Genomic DNA, 19339 nt, shown 5'->3' with positions numbered 1-19339 from the left:
AAACAGTAGAACAGATCAATGAAACCAGGAGCTGGTTCTTTGAAAGAATTAACAAAATTGATAAACCACTAGTCAGTTTTATATAAAAAAAAAGGAATGGACCCAAATAAATAAAATCACAAATGAAAAAGGAGCGATCACAACACAGCAGAAATAAAAACAAGAATAAGAGAATATTATGAGGAATTATAGGCCGATAAAATGGGCAATCTGGAAGAAATGGACAACTTCCTAGAAACATGTACACTACCTAAACTGAAATAGGAAGAAATAGAAAATTTGAACGGACCCATAACCAGTAAAGAAATCGAATTAGTAATCTCCCAAAAACAAGAGTCCAGGGTCAGATGGCTTTCCAGGGGAATTCTATCAAACATTTAAGGAAGAGTTAATACCTATTCTCTTGAAGGTGTTCCAAAAAAATAAAAATGGAAGGAAAATTTCCAAACTCTTTCTATGAAGCCAGCATTACCCTGATTCCAAAACCAGACAAAGACCCCACTAAAAAGGAGAATAATAGACCAATTTCCATGATGAACATGGATGCAAAAATCCTCAACATTTCCCAACCGGATCCAGCAATATATTTAAAAAATTATTCACCATGACTAAGTGGGATTTATACCTGGAATGCAGGGCAGGTTCAATATCCACAAAACAATCAATGTGATTCATCACATCAATAAAAAAAGGACAAGAACCATATGATCCTCTCAATAGATGCAGAGAAAGCATTTGACAAAATACAACATCGTTTGTTGATAAAAACCCTCAAGAAAATAGGGATAGAAGGAACTCACCTCAAGATCATAAAGGCCATATACGAAAGACCCACCACTAATACCATTCTCAATGGGGAAAAACTGAGAGATTTCCTCCTAAGGTCAGAAACACAACAAGGATGTCCACTCTCACCACTGCTATTCAACATACTGTTGGAAGTCCTAGCCTCAGCAATCAGACAAGAAAAAGAAATAAAAAGCATCCAAATTGGCAAGGAGTAAGTCAAACTTTCACTCTTCACAGACGACATGATACTCTGTGTGGAAAACCCAAAAGAATCCACCAAAAAACTGCTAGAACTAATACATAAATTCAGCAAAGTCACAGGATATAAAAGCAATGTACAGAAATCTGTTGCATTTCTGTACACCAATAAAGTAACAGCAGAAAGAGAAATCAAGGAATTAATCCCATTCACAGTTGTACAAAAAACCATAAAATATTTAGGAATAAGCCTAACCAAAGAGATGAAAAAGCTTTACAATGAAAACTATACAAAGTTTATGAAAGAAATTGAAGACACAAAAAGTGGAAAAACATTCCATACTCATGGATTAGAAGAACAAATATTCTTAAAATGTCGATACTACCCAAAGCAATCTACATATTCAATGCAATACCTATCAAAATAACACCAGCTTCTTCACAGAGCTAGAACAAACAATTCTAAAATTTGTATGGAACTGAAAAGACCCCAAATAGCCAAAGCAATTCTGAAAAGGAAAACCAAAGCTGGAGGCACCATAATTCCAGATTTCAAGCTGTATTACAAAGCTATAATCATCAACACAGTATGGTACTGGCACAAGAACAGACACCTAGGTCAATGGAACAGAATAGATAACCTAGAAATCAACCCACAAACGTATGGCCAACTAATCTTTGACAAAGCAGGAAATAATATCCAATGGAAAAAGTCTCTTCAGAAAATAGTGTTGGGAAAACTGGACAGCGACATGCAGAAGAATGAACCTGGACCACTTTCTTAAACCATACACAATAAACTCAAAGTGGATGAAAGACATAAACATAAGACAGGAAACCATCAAAATCCTAGAGAAGAAAACAGGCAACAACCTCTTTGACCTCAGCCACAGAAACTTTTTACTTGACATGTCTCCAGAAGTAAAGGGAAAAAACGCAAAAATAAACTATTGGGACCTCATCAAGATAAAAAGCTTCTGTACAGCAAATGAAACAATCAGCAGAACTAAAAGGCAACTGACAGAATGAAAGAAGATATTTGCAAATGACATATCAGATAAAGGGTTAGTATCCAAAATCCATAAAGAACTTATCAAACTCAGCACCCAAAAAACAAATAATCCAATGAAGAAATGGGCAAAAGACATGAATAGACACTTCTCCAAAGAAGACATCCAGATGGCTAACTGACACATGAAAAAATGCTCAACATCACTCATCATCAGGGAAAAACAAATCAAAACCACAATGAGATACTACTCACACCTTCCAGAATGGCTACAATTAACAACCCAGGCAACAACAGATGTTGGCAAGGATGCAGAGTTAAGAGGAACCCTTTTACACTGTTGGTGGGAATGCAAACTGGTGCAGCCACCCTGGAAAACAGTATGGAGGTTCCCCAAAAAATTAAAAATAGAACTACCCAGTGACCCAGTAACTGCACTAATAGGTATTTATCTAAAGGATTTAGGAGGGCTGATTCAAAAGGGCACATGCACCACAATGTTTATAGCAGCACTATCAAAAATAGCCAAAGTATGGAAAGAGCCCAAATGTTCATTGACTGATAAATGGAAAAAGAAGATGTGGAGTACAATGGAATATTACTCAGCAATCAAAAAGAATGAAATCTTGGCCATCTGCCACATTGTGGATGGAACTAGAGTGTATTATGCTAAGCAAAGTAAGTCAGTCAGGGTAAGACATATATAATATGATCACTCATGTGGAATTTAAGATACAAAACGTGAACATAAAGGAAGGGAAGAAAAACTAAGATAAAAATGGAGAGGGAAACAAACCATAAATGACTTGTAAATACAGAGAACAAACTAAAGGTTGCTGGTAGGGTGTTGGGTGGGGGAAAGGGCTAAAGGGTGAAGGGCATTAAGGAGGACACTTGTTGAGATGAGCACTGTGTGTTATAGTAAGTGATGAATCACTAAATTCTATTCCTGAAATTACTATTATACTATATGTTAACTAACTTGGATTTAAATTTAAAAAAAAATAGTAAGAATATTACATAAATGTGATATGATGTCCTTTCTCAGATCCATTACAAATTCAAGTTAATAATAGGGGTGCCTGTGTGGTTCAGTTGGTTGAGTATCTGACTCTTGAACTTGGCTCAGGTCTTAACCTCAGGGTCGTTAGTTCAGGCCCTGCATTGGGCTTTGTACTTAGCATGGAGCCTACTTTAAAAAAACAAAACAAGGGGCGCCTGGGTGGCGCAGTCGGTTAAGCGTCCGACTTCAGCCAGGTCACGATCTCGCGGTCCGTGAGTTCGAGCCCCGCGTCGGGCTCTGGGCTGATGGCTCAGAGCCTGGAGCCTGTTTCCGATTCTGTGTCTCCCTCTCTCTCTGCCCCTCCCGCGTTCATGCTCTGTCTCTCTCTGTCCCAAAAATAAATAAACGCTGAAAAAAAAAATTTTAAAACAAAACAAAACAAAACAAAACAAAACTGCACACAATAAAAATGACTCAGTCCTTTTTTCCTCTTCCAGGGATGGCATCTATAGGCATTCAAAATGGTCCAGAATTTGACATACCATTGTAGGCTATCCTACACTACAGCCCTAACAAAACTAGGCTGTGCCAAACCCCCTGGTAATAGAATCATTTACCTTTATACCAAGAAGGTTGCAAAAGTACCAAAATCCATATGTGGCGTGTACCCAGACTGACTTCGAGGAGTTCGTGCTGTGAGACCTAAGTCTTACGAGGTTGTCTAAAATGAAAAAACACATCAGCAGGGCATATGGTGGTTCCATGTGTGCTAAGTGTGTTCATGACAGGATCAAGCATGCTTTCCTTATTGATGAGCAGAAAATGGTTGTGAAAGTGTTGAAGGCACAAGCACAGAGTCAGAAAGCTAAATAAAAAAATGAAGCATTTTGGACTAAAAAAAATCAAAATAACAAAAATGATTCATTTTAAAAACACAAGCAAATATATTAATTTATATTTCCTTCAGAAATTCAAATCAGTAATTGGAAAAGCTAGTTTTTTTTTTCAATATATGAAATTTATTGTCAAATTGGTTTCCATACAACACCCAGTGCTCATCCCAAAAGGTGCCCTCCTCAATACCCATCACCCACCCTCCCCTCCCTCCCACCCCCCATCAACCCTCAGTTTGTTCTCAGTTTTTTAAGAGTCTCTTATGCTTTGGCTCTCTCTCACTCTAACCTCTTTCCCCCCCCCCTTCCCCTCCCCCATGGGTTTCTGTTAAGTTTCTCAGGATCCACATAAGAGTGAAAACATATGGTATCTGTCTTTCTCTGTATGGCTTATTTCACTTAGCATCACACTCTCCAGTTCCATCCATGTTGCTACAAAGGGCCATATTTCATTCTTTCTCATTGCCATGTAGTACTCCATTGTGTATATAAGCCACAATTTCTTTATCCATTCATCAGTTGATGGACATTTAGGCTCTTTCCATAATTTGGCTATTGTTGAGAGTGCTGCTATAAACATTGGGGTACAAGTGCCTCTATGCATCAGTACTCCTGTATCCCATGGGTAAATTCCTAGCAGTGCTATTGCTGGGTCATAGGGTAGGTCTATTTTTAATTTTCTGAGGAACCTCCACACTGTTTTCCAGAGTGGCTGTACCAGTTTGCATTCCCACCAACAGTGCAAGAGGGTTCCCGTTTCTCCACATCCTCTCCAGCATCTATAGTCTCCTGATTTGTTCATTTTGGCCACTCTGACTGGCGTGAGGTGATATCTGAGTGTGGTGTTGATTTGTATTTCCCTGATAAGGAGCGACGTTGAGCATCTTTTCATGTGCCTGTTGGCCATCCGGATGTCTTCTTTAGAGAAGTGTCTATTCATGTTTTCTGCCCATTTCCTCACTGGGTTATTTGTTTTTTGGGTGTGGAGTTTGGTGAGCTCTTTATAGATTTTGGATACTAGCCTGAAAAGCTAGTTTTTAACACCTTATTTTTTATACCAAAATCTAGCCCTCCCCAAAATAAATTATTATTCTTGAAGGTTATCAGTTAATTATCTCCAAGGCACAACAAAATTTCCATTTCAGAGCAGAAATTCAGTAACCTCCACTTCCTATCCAACAGACAGCAAAAACGTCTTACATCTCCAAGTATATAAGGTATGAAAATACGGGAGTGTACATAAAATGTAGAAATGCCACATGTTCAATGGAATCACTGTTATTCGCTTTGAGAGAGCCCAAAAGTTTGCATGTTACAAGCTATCCCTTGAAAGAGTATTTCATAAAGAACAAAGAGAACAGAGGTATTTTCCATTTCATTGTTTTCTAACAACCCATGTTTTTTAGCTATGACAGTAAGAATTAAGAAGAATGTATCATTAACATAATTAGGCAAAATTATTCTTTATTCCTACATTAAGCAACAAAGACATTGCTCAGCATTAAGCATAGCAACCTCTTATTTAACCAAAAATGTGACTGATAGTGATAAGTAATTAAGGCCCAAATCAATAACTAGACCTGAAATGTAATTTTATTCTAAATTATCAAACTACCTTTTATTGTAACAGATAATTTAATGCTCAGTAAATTCAGATACTTCATTGAAAAATATGTTTAGACAATTCCAGGGGTAGAGCACCAACAGAAATCTTAACTACAGAATGTGGGTATTAAATTGGCAAGGCTGTAATAAGTCCTTCTTTACCCTGTTTTGACCAGCTGATCTACAATCTACCAGGTTTGCAACTCTTTCATCCCTTCCTATTCTTAAATCCTTTATCCATTTTTTTTTTAATTTTTTAATGTTTATTTTTTAAGAAAGACAGTGTGAGCGAGGGAGGGCCAGAGAGAGAGGGAGACACAGAATCCGAAGCAGGCTCCAGGCTCTGAGCTGACAGCACAGAGCCTGATGCGGGGCTCGAACTCACGAACCGTGAGATCATGACCTGAGCCGAAGTCGGGCGCTTAACCGACCGAGCCATCCAGGCGCCCCCCTTTATCCATTTTTAACTCAGTTATAACCAAACCCTAAACACTCTTCTTTCTTTACACATGTAAATAATAACCTGCTGGAAAATTTGTTAGCATTAAAACAAGTTACGTTATTAGTAATCCACTAATACTCCTGAATCTCCATCTTTAGCTCACATCTACTTAAACATCCACCCACTCAATATAAATGGATAACACAGTCATTAACTGTGTTATCAGTTAACTCATTAACTGTGTTACCAGTTAACTGTGTTAATATGATTCCCAATATGTTCTCTGCTACATTTACACCTAGTTATTGCTGACTATGAATGACGAATGATATTTTGCAAAATGAACTCAGATTTACAGGTTAAAATTTCTGATCAATTATTTCCAGCAATATATTCCAATGGAGAAGCTACATATTTTTATGAAATTTAATCAATTATTTTAACGGAAATGTGCCCTCATCTAAAAAGTTGTTAAGAAACATTAAACAAACAAATGTTAAACAAAGACAATTTTAGGAAACAGATGCATTATGCAGTTAGTGAAGCCAGCATTTATTGAAAGGCTATTGTTCTATTTGTAGAAGTATAGAACCTATTAAGATTCTACAAAAATTGCTGAAGGAGCTTTTGCTCTTTACATGTTCACCAGATACAAACAATGCATGGAAGTATTTAATATGCTACAAACTTCAGGGTGCACACTTCCCTTTGAATTAGTATTTTTGTATTCTTTTGGTAAATACCAAGTACTGACATTGCTGCATTGAAGGGAAGTTGTATTTCTAACTTTTTGAGGAACCTCCATACTGTTCCCACAGTGGCTGCACCCCAGTTTGCATTCGCACCAAGAATGCAAGAGGGTTCCCCCTTCTCCACATCCATGCCATCACCTGTTGTTTCTTGTATTGTTGATTTTAGTCATTCTGACAAGTGTGGGGTGATAGCTCATTGCAGTTTTTAATGTGCATTTCCCTGATGATCAGTGATGTTGAGCATCTTTTCATGTGTTTATTGGCTATGTATATGTCTTCTTTGGAAAAGTGTCTATTCATGTTCTGCCCATTTCTTAACTGGACTATTTGTTTTTTGGGTATTGAGTTTGAGCTCTTTATATATTTTTAATACTAACCCTTTATCAGATATGTCATTTGCAAATATCTTCTCCCATTCTGTATGTTTCCTTCTAGTATTGCTGATTGTTTCTTTTGCTGTGTAGAAGTTTTTATCTTAATGAGGTCCCAATAGTTGATTTTTGCTTTTGTTTCCCTTGCCTCAGGAGACATATATAGAAAGATGTTACAGCTGATATCAGAGAAATCTCTACCTGTGCTCCCCTCTAGAATTTTTATGGTTTCAGGTCTCACATCTAGGTATTTAATCCATTTTGAGTTTATAGCAGAAGCATCTACAATAGCCAAATTATGGAAACAGCCCCAATAGTCCATGGATGAATGGATAAAGAACAGGTAGTGTGTGTGTGTGTGTGTGTGTGTGTGTGTGTGTGTGTGTGTGTGTGTGTGATATATATATCTAAAAGCCATCAAAAAGAACAAAATCATGCCATTTGCAAAGACATGGATGGAGCTAAGAGTATTATGCTAAGTGAATATGTCAGTCAGAGAAAGACAAATATCATATGATTTAATTCATATGTGGAATTTAAGAAAACAAATGAACAAAGTGGGGGGAGAAAGAAAAACCAAAAAAACACACACCCTTAACTATAAAGAAAAAACTGATGGTTAACAGGGGGGAGGTGAGTGAGGGGATGGGTGAAATTTGATTAAGGAGTGCATTTGTGATGAGCACCAGGTGTTTAATGGAAGTGTTGAATCACTATATTGTACACCTGAAACTAATATTGCACTGCATGTTAACGAACTGGAATTTAAACCCTTTTTTCTTCCTTTAAAGTTTATTACTTATTTTGAGAGAGAGTGCATGTGTGCATGTGTGTGTGTGTGTGTGTGTGTGTGTGTGTGTGTGTGTGTGTGTGTGCGCGCATGCACGCACATGCAAGCGAGAAAGGGAGAAAGAGAGAGGGAGACAGAATCCCAAGCAGGCTTCACACTGTCAGCATGAACCCTGACACGGGGCTCAATTCCACTAACCATGAAACGATGACCTGAGCCTAAATCAAGTCAGATGCTTAATGAACTGCACCACCCAGATGTCCCTAAGAACTTTTTCTAAAAAAGTATTTAACACTGGGGTGCCTGGGTGACTCAATCAGTTGAGTGTCGGACTCTGGCAGCATGGAGCCTGCTTGGGATTCTCTCTCTCTGCCTCTCCCCTACTCATACTCTCTCTGTCTCTCAAAATATATAAATAAACATTTTTTAAAGTATCTAATGTGCTAATTAACTGTAAAAAATATAAAGAGATCTATTCATATTGAAACTCTTCACAATAAATTCCAAAAGATGAGTAGAATATTCTGCTTCTATAACACATTCATTCTCTTATAAAGTTTTCATTACCAGTCACAAATCTGAACCAAATTCCAGCCTCTTTGGCATACTCCAAACAGACCAGCATTTCTTTGTGGTCTCAAAAGAAAGTGTACATTAGAAAAAAGTAAAATTAGAATCAATGTAATGAATGTAAATGAATATAACATACATTATGCTAAGCTAAAGAAGTCAGACATTAAAAAGTCCATATTGGTTATTCTGGCAGAGCAATGAATATAATTATGTTTAATATGATTAGTAAGCAGTAGCCACACTGCTGTATATGCCTGCTGAAGCTTGACTGACTACAGTTCTGCTTATTAGCTGAGTAAAACCAAGTTGTCTTCTTCATATAAAAATGTTTTCCTAGCTCTCTCATAGGAGTTCAAAAATCAAAAAGTATTTAAATATACTTGATCAACTGAGCTCTTTAAATGTGACCATGATTGTGGTCTCCCTCTTTCCCCTGCAAAAAAAATAAATAAATAAAACAAAACAAAACAAAACAAAGTTGAAGTAAACTCAAAATGTTGTGATAAATCAAAGAAATTTTTTACGTTTTAGTCTGTACTCAAATACTTGTATTTTACAGAATTGATTTTCCAAGATGGTAGAGCCATACGATTCTTCAAATAGCTTTAAAAAAGCTTAAAAATTTTGCAAGAAACTGATTTAATAGTAGAACAGAAAAATTCTGTTTCCTGCCACTTCATATATGGAATACACTATACACCCATCACTGTACACCCCAATGGACCCATTGTTTATATAATATCAATTATAACACTGATTTATTTCATCTGTGTCCTTATTCAATCATTATTCATTTGTACATGTACTCTCTTATACAAGTAATTTGGGGAGAAAATTATTATAATTACCTGAACAATTTATAATAATTATTTTAATACAGGAAACAGAGTTTTAAAATATTTAGATCTAATTAAGGTAAAAAATAATATTTGAATATCACTTTGATTTCCTGGGTTGCATTTCATATAGTACTACCAGTCAAAGACAAATAACAGTCTTTCACCATAGTGTATGAAAAGTAAACAATATAATTACATTTACACTGACTGAGCAGGGGGGGAAGAAATATAATTTCTAAGACCAATATTAATCAAAAAAGTCAGTATACAAGAGTGCAAAGGCCCTTTCCTTTGTCCTTATATCCATTAATGAAGGAAGGTCTGCAGGAAGCCTAACCATCCCTTGTTTTTCCCCCTCCCCCACCTACCCCCTTCCCCACCTCCACTCCCAATGACTATCTGCAGAACTCACAAAACCATGATTTTGTCAAGGTGCACAATATGCTTGAAAGCTCCAGGAGGTGGGGGAGGTCCCAGAATACCCCCCCAGAAAAAAATTTCTCCATGTTTTGTTCTCATAGACATATTTAAAAGTTCCCTTGGGGTGCCTGGGTGGCTCAGTGGGTTAAGCATCCAACTTTTGATGTCAGCTCAGGTCATGATCCCAGGATCATGATATAGAGCCTCAAGTCAGGCTCTGCTCTGAAGGTAGAGCCTGCTTAAGATTCTCTCTCTCTCTCTCTCTCTCTCTCTCTCTCTCTCTCTCTGCCCCCTCCCACTCACACGCTTATGATCTCTCTCTCAAATAAAAAAATAAAAATAAAAACCAAAAAGACCAAAAAGATATTTCACAGTCATAGTAAGAAAGTATGATACCAGAACCAAAATTCTTATTCTAATTTTAATGAATCATTATTGTGAATTGTTTCAGATACTTCTGCCTCCCTTCCATTCTATTCTAAATATGAAAATATACGCTCTATTTATTGAGTTACCAAGAAATGCATTCTAGGTGCTCAGAGGATCAAATATATAAAATATTTAGAGATTGGGGTGCCTGGGTGGCTCAGTCAGTTAAGCCTCTGATTCTTGATTTTGGCTCAGGTCATGATCACTCAGTTCGTGAGTTCAAGCCCGGCATCAGGCCCTTCGGACTGAGCCTGCTTAGAATTCTCTCTCTATCCCTCTCTCTCTATGCCCCTCCCCCACTCGCATGCATGCACTCTCTCTTTCTCTCTCTCTCTCTCTCAAAATAAACTTTTTTAAAAAATTAGATATTTTTTCAGTAAATAACCTGGTTTTTAACATATAAGGAAACAGAGGCTCAGAGAATTTAAATTAATTTGGCCAAAGTCACACAGCTAACAAGGTATACATCCTTTACCCGATTCAAACCTAAAACAATTTCCATACTCGTTACCCACTCTACTATGGAAATTCCAAAATCAAACCATTTTGAATTCATTTTAGTTTTTAATTTAAATGTAGGACATATTTTTCCATCTCAAAATTATTTTTCTATGTCACAAAAACAAACTGAAATTGTAGCTGAGAACAAATGTCTGGGTCTCATTATTTTTGCTTTTTATGCATGATATCATACTATGTTGACAGAGTTTATCCAGTCTAGCTAACAATTTTCCAAAGTACATTTCCTCCACTCCCTCTACTTCTAATAGGTTCAAATTAATTTCTTCTGAGTATTTTTAGGCTTCACCATGCCAAGATATGTCTCCCTTATAAAGTAAGGCAATTATAAAGCAATTTAAGGTATGGGACTAGAAACTTTATCTTTCTGACCCATGGGATTGCTGTTCAAACAGACAAAGAAAAACTATGCAAAAGAAGGGGAATGGATTCAAATAGCTTGCTCCAGGGGTCTCCAAAAGATTCTGTAGAAATTATTTTTAGAATTTCTGCTTCTCAACACTAACCTGAGGATCTGATAGAAAGGCGGTGGAAGTTCAGAGTTACAGATATTAAACAATCCACTCCTGCTGTGCCATGTAAAACACAGCATGAAATTGAACTCTTTAGCATTAAGGGACAGATGAAGTTATTTTGTTCTGAATTCATGCACTGCATTTCACATTTTTATGGATGATAAATTTGGGCGAGATCAGATTAAAAATAGGGCTCTATAGACTCTTAGGATCTAAATGTTTTATGACTATAAATATTTGTTCATAAGAGTCTGTAAGACCATGTATCAGAGCCAAGAGAAATGGCATGGAAGTATACAACATATAATCCTTCTCTATAATGCTTAGATATATTAACTTCCACTTTTGAGTCTATCAGATATTTCTTTCTACATGACTAAATGGACATAATTTGAAGTTAATCCTGCACCTGGAATGAACCCCAGAAAGTAAATCATCTCCTCCAATCACCACAATTCATGGATAAGAAACTAGGCCACAAAAATGCTAAGTGACTTACTGGATGTTGCAAGGATAGTGAATGAAAAAAAAGGTTCAACTGATGTGAGATTCATCCTACTTACCAGCCTCCCTCCCTGGGATTTTCAATTTCCCATTCACTGAGGAACCACAGAGTACATAGGAACTTGTTGAGTAATGCAAGAGGCTGGACAGAGAACCAACCATTTTCCAGGGTTCACAAGAGAATGCTGGCCATGTTCAAAAACATCTCACTGATATGAAAGATGTTCACCTCTTCTCCACTTCTGGAGAAGAGAACTGGAGATTAAGGCAGCATCCCCTAACTTTCTTCCATCTTTTTGCACAGTTCAAACACTAATATCAATGTAGGAAAATATTAATGAAGAAATATTGTTTTTCATAAAGGGGCAAAGGGAAGAGGAAATGAAAAAAAATTAATAAAACAGCCGTGTATGCACAGTCCCCACAATAGAAGCTCTGAATAGTATATATTAAGGGTGCTCTTGCTTAGTAGAAACAAAAATAACCTGCTAACAGCTTTCAAATAAATTCTAGGTTACCATATTTTTAAATCTTATATGTCATACTGAATTTTGAATGTGAGTCTCAGGAAAAATAAAACCTTATTTATTTAACAGCCATGCCACAAACACTACCCACACTCAATGCACTCTGATCACATGTCTCTTGCCACCTAAAAAATTTCTGATACTACTTCTAAAATGGGAAACAACTTTATGAAAGCTAATTAGACAGAAAAATTAATGCCTTTGGAAGAAACACAATTTATTTCAGGCTTCCTAATGTGAACAATATGGTCAAAAATTTAACACTAAATATTAAAAGAAAAACAAATAATATTGTTGGAAATAAGATATTTTAAATTATAAAATTAACTGACAACACATATTTATTTCTCAGTACACTTCCTTAGAAAACCACATAGTAGCACTATAAGTAAATAATGCAGCTTTTCAGATTCATTTTATCTGGCAATTCCTGTATTTCCACTCAAGTGTGAGAAAGTGTCTGGCACTGCTGATATCTTTTCTCTGTTATTAACTTGTGAAATTATTTAATACAGAAAAAGGGTAAATATACTCAACATGAGCACGAAGAAAAACAAAGAGAGGACAGAAAAACACACATGGATTTTAAGTGTTTCTTTGATTTCACCCTGGCCAAAATTACACCTTCAATAGGAAAATATATGCAGAACACATATAATTCTTATAAGAAGACATTTATTATTATTCTGTGGAATAGAGAAGGGAAAAACTGGATTTAAATCAGCTTATGGCCAACAAGGATCCAACACGCAGAACTAACCTCCACAACTCTTACTCTTAGCTGCTTGACTTCAGACTCACAAATAGAAAAATAAAGCTGCATTAATCCAATCCATGACATATTACAAATAAATCCTGCCAACAATCTGCTAACATATAACAAAACTTTTAAATAGGTAGTAATTTTTAAAATATGAATAATCTGTCACCAGTATCATAACAACTGGGAACTTACCATAACAAAATAATTATCAACTAATGTACCACTTATGTTTAAGACTGTTCACCTTAGCACTGTTTATCAAAAATCTAAAAAATGGAAGGAAAAAAACATTTTCTGAAAACAACAGAATATTCCTTTAAAAAGTCTTTGTATAACTTATGGGAAAATATTTAATGACATGGAAAAGCATTACCATTAGCTGGAGAAAACAGGTTTATATACATATAATCATATATGTAATATATATGTATGATTGCCTGTAATAAACATATGTATGTGAGAAACATATATTTCCTTACATCTGATTTAGGAGGAGCAATATGGGGACAGACATAGGGGGTACAACTCGAAGTGGGCACAGCAGGAGGAGGCTGCCTGGACTAAAGCCCCACACGTGGAGTAGAAATATCCAGAAATAGATGGATCCCTTTCTTGTTTTGTTGTTTTGTTGTGTTTTTCTTTTTAGATGGATCCCTTTCTTAAGTGACATAAAGTTTCTCCCTCACTCTTGATCTCTCTCAAACCAAAAGGGTTTCATTTCCTAGCACCTCGTTCTTCTTCTTCAGATCACTTAACAATTTGCCAACATGTGTTTATGTGTTTATTTAGTTAATATCTGTTTCCCACACTAGAACCTATGTTCTATGAGGATAGATTCAGGTCTGTTTTAGCACTGTATATCCATCACCAACACAGAGTATATGCTCCATTAAGCATTAGTTGAATGATTGCCAAAACACTACAGTATTGAGAGTAACATAAGAAAAAAGATAAAAGTAAAACTAAAATATAATGTTGACCTCACTATATTTGAATTATTTAATGATTTGCCACAGTTGTATTTAAAAATTTATTTAAAAATTGAATTACCAGATCAGTATGCAGAAGCTTTGATTAGAAGACCTCAAAGTATTTCATTAGTAAATATGGGGACTCTGCCTTAATTAATGAGAAACATGTCATAAATGTTAAAAAGCACATTTTTGGCCAGAAAATGACTTGTAGCTACAAACTACAAGTCAGATTTCCAACTCTATGTCCATTGTCTAAGAAATTGATTAATTCAAATAAAATGTAGAATTGTCATTGCTGTAATGAATCATTAACAAACTGGACAAGAGAATTCTTTCACTACCCCAAGGGCAATGGGTCTACTGATAAAATCTAGAAAGTGGTTTGGTGGAATGTGCTCTATTTTTACTCCACAGAAACTCATTAATCAGTCCAAATGTAAAATCAGGCTCCATAAAAAATGCAGTTTTAATGATCTACATTTCCTCATAGTCACACGTACTCTTAATATATTTAAATCCAGATTGGACTGAGTCCAAAAAGTAATCATAAATACAGCCTATATCAGCTTCATGTTCTGCCAGGCCTGGAAAGTAAAGACCACTTTAAAACAATTCCATTCAACTGCATTTCTGATGCAAAAAAAAAAAAAAAAAAAAAAAAAAAAAGACCCATATTTGCATAACTTATACAATAATCAGAGTAAAGATTATTCACTTATATGTGTAATGAGAAATTCACTTATTTCCTCAGATGTGGCTGCCTATAACCATCCATCAACTGCCAACAAATTAAAAAAAAAAGGAATGTTTTTGTCTTTACTAGTGAATAAATACAAGCTGCAGCAGCTATCTATTAAATCAAAATGCAAAAACGTTTCTTCACAGGTTTAGAGTGATCCCATTAAAGGGGAGATGAAAGTACAATACCAGGAATGGCAGGGTTAGTGCAATAGTTCACCATTTTGATTTTGGCTCACTTTGTGTTGCAAGAGCTGTTGCTGAAGTATGCTGAGAGGGCCAGGTAGGGGTCAAGGAATTCTTTTTATAGCAATAAACAATTATCACACACCAAGTCTGCCCACCCATTGCTGGTTTGGTTTACTTTGTCCAAGAAAATAGGAAATAAGTTGAAAATGGCTTCCCACTACTCCAATTCTGTTTGGGAAATGAATTTTGCTGCAAAATGACCACACCTGATCTATATAATCCCTAGCCCAAGACTATAAATGGCAATCCTTCCTTTCACAGTAGAGGTAATCATAAAGCCTATCCCACCACAGGCTTTTATTTCTCCTCTCTGTGAAATGTATATTGAAAAGAAAACTGACAGAAGGCCCAGTTCTTTAATCAAATAGTAAATTACATCCATTTTCAATTCAAGTTAATACGGTGCTGCTGCAATTATATCCACAATAACAAGCTATGGCCAAATTCATTCCACAAACATTTTGAGCCTAATATAAGCAAAGAGGTATAACTTCATAAACAAGAAGCTACACTGAAAAAAGGCAAAGATCTGTGGGGAGAAAAAAGTTTTCAACTTTCACCATTGGTAGAGTTTTACAGAACTTGACAGGTTTTTATTTTTTTACTTTTTTTTTTCAAAAAATTTTACTGTAATTGGTATGGCAGAATTAAATCATTAAGTTTTATGGCGTTATTCATTCCTTAGACTTTCCTGCATTAGGATATTTTGACTAAAAAGAACACCTTGATTCTCGCCCAAGATTAGGCTATGTTTTTTTAGGTGATGCTAGACTGGCCAATTAAACATTCCACCCCAGCAGCAACAGTGATTGGTTTAGGGATGGGCACATGACCCAAACTAGGTGAATAGAATTGAATCTCAGGACTTGGTCCACTTTATTAACCTAGAAAAGCCAAAAGTCTTCTTTGCTACAAAATGGGTAACAACTGCCTAAGAAGGAAGCCAACTGTAATAGAAGAACCAGAAACAACAAAGTATGATTAAAGGGACTAATGTGTGTGTGTGTGTGTGTATATGTATATATATATACATATATATATATATATACATAGATATTAAATATCTAATAGATATAATCTATATCCAGGTTATATATATCAAGAAGGTAGCCCATTTTCTTTCTGCACCCATAAGAGTTGAAAGAACAAAACTTTTGAGAATATTTACCCATTAAGATCTTCTTAGGACAGAATCTACATACTTAACTTACCAAAGAGGAAATGTTAAAAATCATCTATGAGCATAAAAAAGAGTTTTGAATTCAGTTCTCTGGTCTGTTATTGGAAATATATCTATACTTGAAACCAAAGCACAATCATTTGCATTTGACTCACAAAAAAAGGATTTCATAGTCAGAATGGGATGGTATGAGTTATCAGGTAAGACAGACATATCTGTGAACAAAACACAGATATAAAAGTTAAATTAACAAGACAATCAGTGACACAACACTACACATAAGAATTTGCCAAAACAGAAGACCATTTCAAATTTCCATTTTTATATATGTTCTAAACAACTGAGGTCAATGAACACGTGTAGAATATCAGACCTAAAGGAAAATAGATGTGTTAACTTCATGTTTTTAATCTGGAAACTTGATTTTCATATGGCTGTTAAAACTACTTAAGATTTTAAATGCCAGTCACAAAACACAAAAAAGCTTTCAGTAAAAACAGTTTATAATTGTATACATTCACTTCAGTCTCTATATTATCAAGAAGGAAACATCAAAATTGCAATTAACTACTAAGCCAATAGAAGTTGCATATTCCAAAAAAAAAAAAAAGAAAAAAAAAAAAAGAAGTTGCATATTCCAATGTCCCAGAACCAATAAAAAATAGCATTACTTTACAGCCTAAGATATATCTGACTTTAGTATTCAGATATAATACTAATTTTTAAAAAATGTCAGAAATAATGCAACCTATAACCACAGACATAACATTACTAAATGCCTGAAAATGAATAACACGTATCTAAAGATAGTATTAAGTTACAGGCATTGTAATATCCCTATGTTACTAATATAGGAAACATGATCAATAATTTGCCAAAGATCATTATTTAAGCAAGTGGTTGAATAAAGACTAGAGCCTCTATCTTTTTGGCATCAATACTGGTGCTCCTAAAATCTAACAAAATATTGACAGTATTGTCAACAAAAGTACTGACAGGATTTAGAGTACCAATAATCAGTATTATGCCAGTCCTACTGACTCTCCCCTGCATGAAGCTGTCCAGAGACAAAAAAAAAAGTTCTATTTCATGCTGATATTTATATTTCAGATATGCAAAAATAGAAGAAAGTCAAAAGAGATTTCAGCAGCAGGCTGGAGAAGAGACAGAAGCTGGCCAGGGGCTGAGGAATGCAGGAGCAATAGATCTCCCTGGCATCCCTGATCTCTAGGTAACACTATCTTCCCTACAAACCCTTTTAGTCCTCTAGTCCTTCCAAAAATTTTGCAGCCTAGTTCCTATTATGAACACAACTACTAAGAACAGTATGTCAATGTACAAGTCTTCATGTGAACATGTTTTAATTTTATATATCTTCTTTTGTGAAGATTCTTGTTAAATTTTTAGACTATTTTTTATTGAGATATTTTTGTAATTTTACTGTTGAGTTGAGTTCTTTATATATCCCAGATGCCAATCCTTTACCAGGTATATGTTTTGCAAATGTTTTCTCCTAATTCAGGACTTTCTAATATCTTTTAATAAGCAGAAGTTTTTAACTTTAATAAAGTACAACTCATCAATTTTATCTTTTATGATTATTGCTTTCTATGACTTAAGAAACCTTTGTCTATCCCCAAGTTATAAAGATAATTTCCTATATTTTCTTCTAAAAGCTTTATATTTTAGTTTTCTCTTTCACATCTAGGATCCATCTTTAATTAGAAGTTCTGGGGGCGCCTGGGTGGCGCAGTCGGTTAAGCATCCGACTTCAGCCAGGTCACGATCTCGCGGTCCGTGAGTTCGAGCCCCGCATCGGGCTCTGGGCTGATGGCTCAGAGCCTGGAGCCTGTTTCCGATTCTGTGTCTCCCTCTCTCTCTGCCCCTCCCCCGTTCATGCTCTGTCTCTCTCTGTCCCAAAAAAAATAAATAAACGTTGAAAAAAAAAAATTAAAAAAAAAAAAAAAAGAAGAAGTTCTGGGGGCGCCTGGGTATCTCAGTTGATTGAGCATCTAACTTTGGCTCCGGTCATGATCTCACGGTTTGTGAGTTTGAGCCCCATGTCAGGCTCTGTGCTGACAGCTTGGAGCCTGGAGCCTGCTTCGGATTCTGGGTCTCCCTCTCTCTGCGCCTCCCGTGCTCATGCTCTGTCTCTCTCTCTCTCTCAAAAATGAATAAAGTAAAAAAAATTTTAACGTTTATTTATTTTTGACAGAGAGAGAAACAGAGCATGAGCAGGGGAGGGGCAGAGAGAAAGGGAGACACAGAATCAGAAACAGGCTCCAGGCTCTGAGCTGTTAGCACAGAGCCCGACACAGGGCTCAAACTCACAGACCACGAGATCATGACCTGAGCTGAATTTGGATGCTCAACCGACTAAGCCACCCAGGTGACCCTAAAGTAAAAAAAAAAAAGTTTTTAAAGAAATTCTATATGGTGGGGTTCAAGTTTCATTTTTTCACAAATACTGAAGACTCTTCTCCTCAGGGGATTGCTTTGATGCTACTGACAAAAATTAAATGCTATATAAGAGTGAGTCTATTTAGGGTTCTTCCTTCTCTTCTACTGAAGAAGATCCAGATCTACATTGAGCACAAAACCTACATGTAGATATATTCTTCATAAACAATCATATCATCTATAAGTAGGAAGAGTTTTCTTCTTTTTTAGGCCCATTATTTATTTTCTTGACTTATTGCAGAGGCTACAATCATCATAAAATCATGAGTAGAAATGATGAGAATGAAAATTATTGCTTTGATCTAAATCTTTGGAACTGTGTAATATTTTACCATTTTAGTTTATTATGTTGTAGGTTTCCTATACTTGCTTTATAGATAAAGTTCTCTCTGAGAGTTTTTATCTGAAATGGCTGTTGTTTCTTCTGCATTTATTAAAATGATCATATGGTTTTTATTTTTTATTCTGTTAATACAGTGAATTGAACTCATTTTCAAATGTGAATCCAAACTTATTGTGACAGTTAATTTTATGCGTCATCTGGACCATGGAGATATTTGGTCAACATTATTTTGGGTGTGCCTGTTGAGGATGTTTCTGGATAAGAATAACATTTGAATGAGTAGACTGAATAAAGCAGATTGCCATCTGTAAGGAAGGCAGGCCCTATCCAATCACAGCTGAAGGCCTGAATAGAACAAAAAGGATGACCCTTCTCAGGAGTAAGAAGGGATTCCTCCTGCCTAACTGTTGAGGTGGAACATCAGGTTTTTCCTAAATCTGGAGTAGTACTAAAA

At 35.8% G+C, this 19339-nt stretch overlaps 1 protein-coding gene and 1 pseudogene across 10 annotated transcripts in view; one reads left to right on the top strand and one right to left on the bottom strand.

Moving 5' to 3' along the window:
- The window catches only part of KDM4C (lysine demethylase 4C), a 433616-nt gene that overhangs the window by 209173 nt on the left and 205104 nt on the right, over positions 1-19339 (bottom strand). The window lies entirely within an intron of this gene.
- On the top strand, positions 3485-3872 carry LOC124500776 (60S ribosomal protein L34-like; annotated as a pseudogene).

This window comes from Lynx rufus, unplaced genomic scaffold, assembly GCF_022079265.1.
Source record: "Lynx rufus isolate CCGP_SWC_20201006 ecotype Redwood Valley unplaced genomic scaffold, mLynRuf1.p SCAF_10, whole genome shotgun sequence".
Lineage (NCBI taxonomy): Eukaryota > Metazoa > Chordata > Mammalia > Carnivora > Felidae > Lynx > Lynx rufus.
This window is presented reverse-complemented; position numbering and strand designations above follow the sequence as displayed.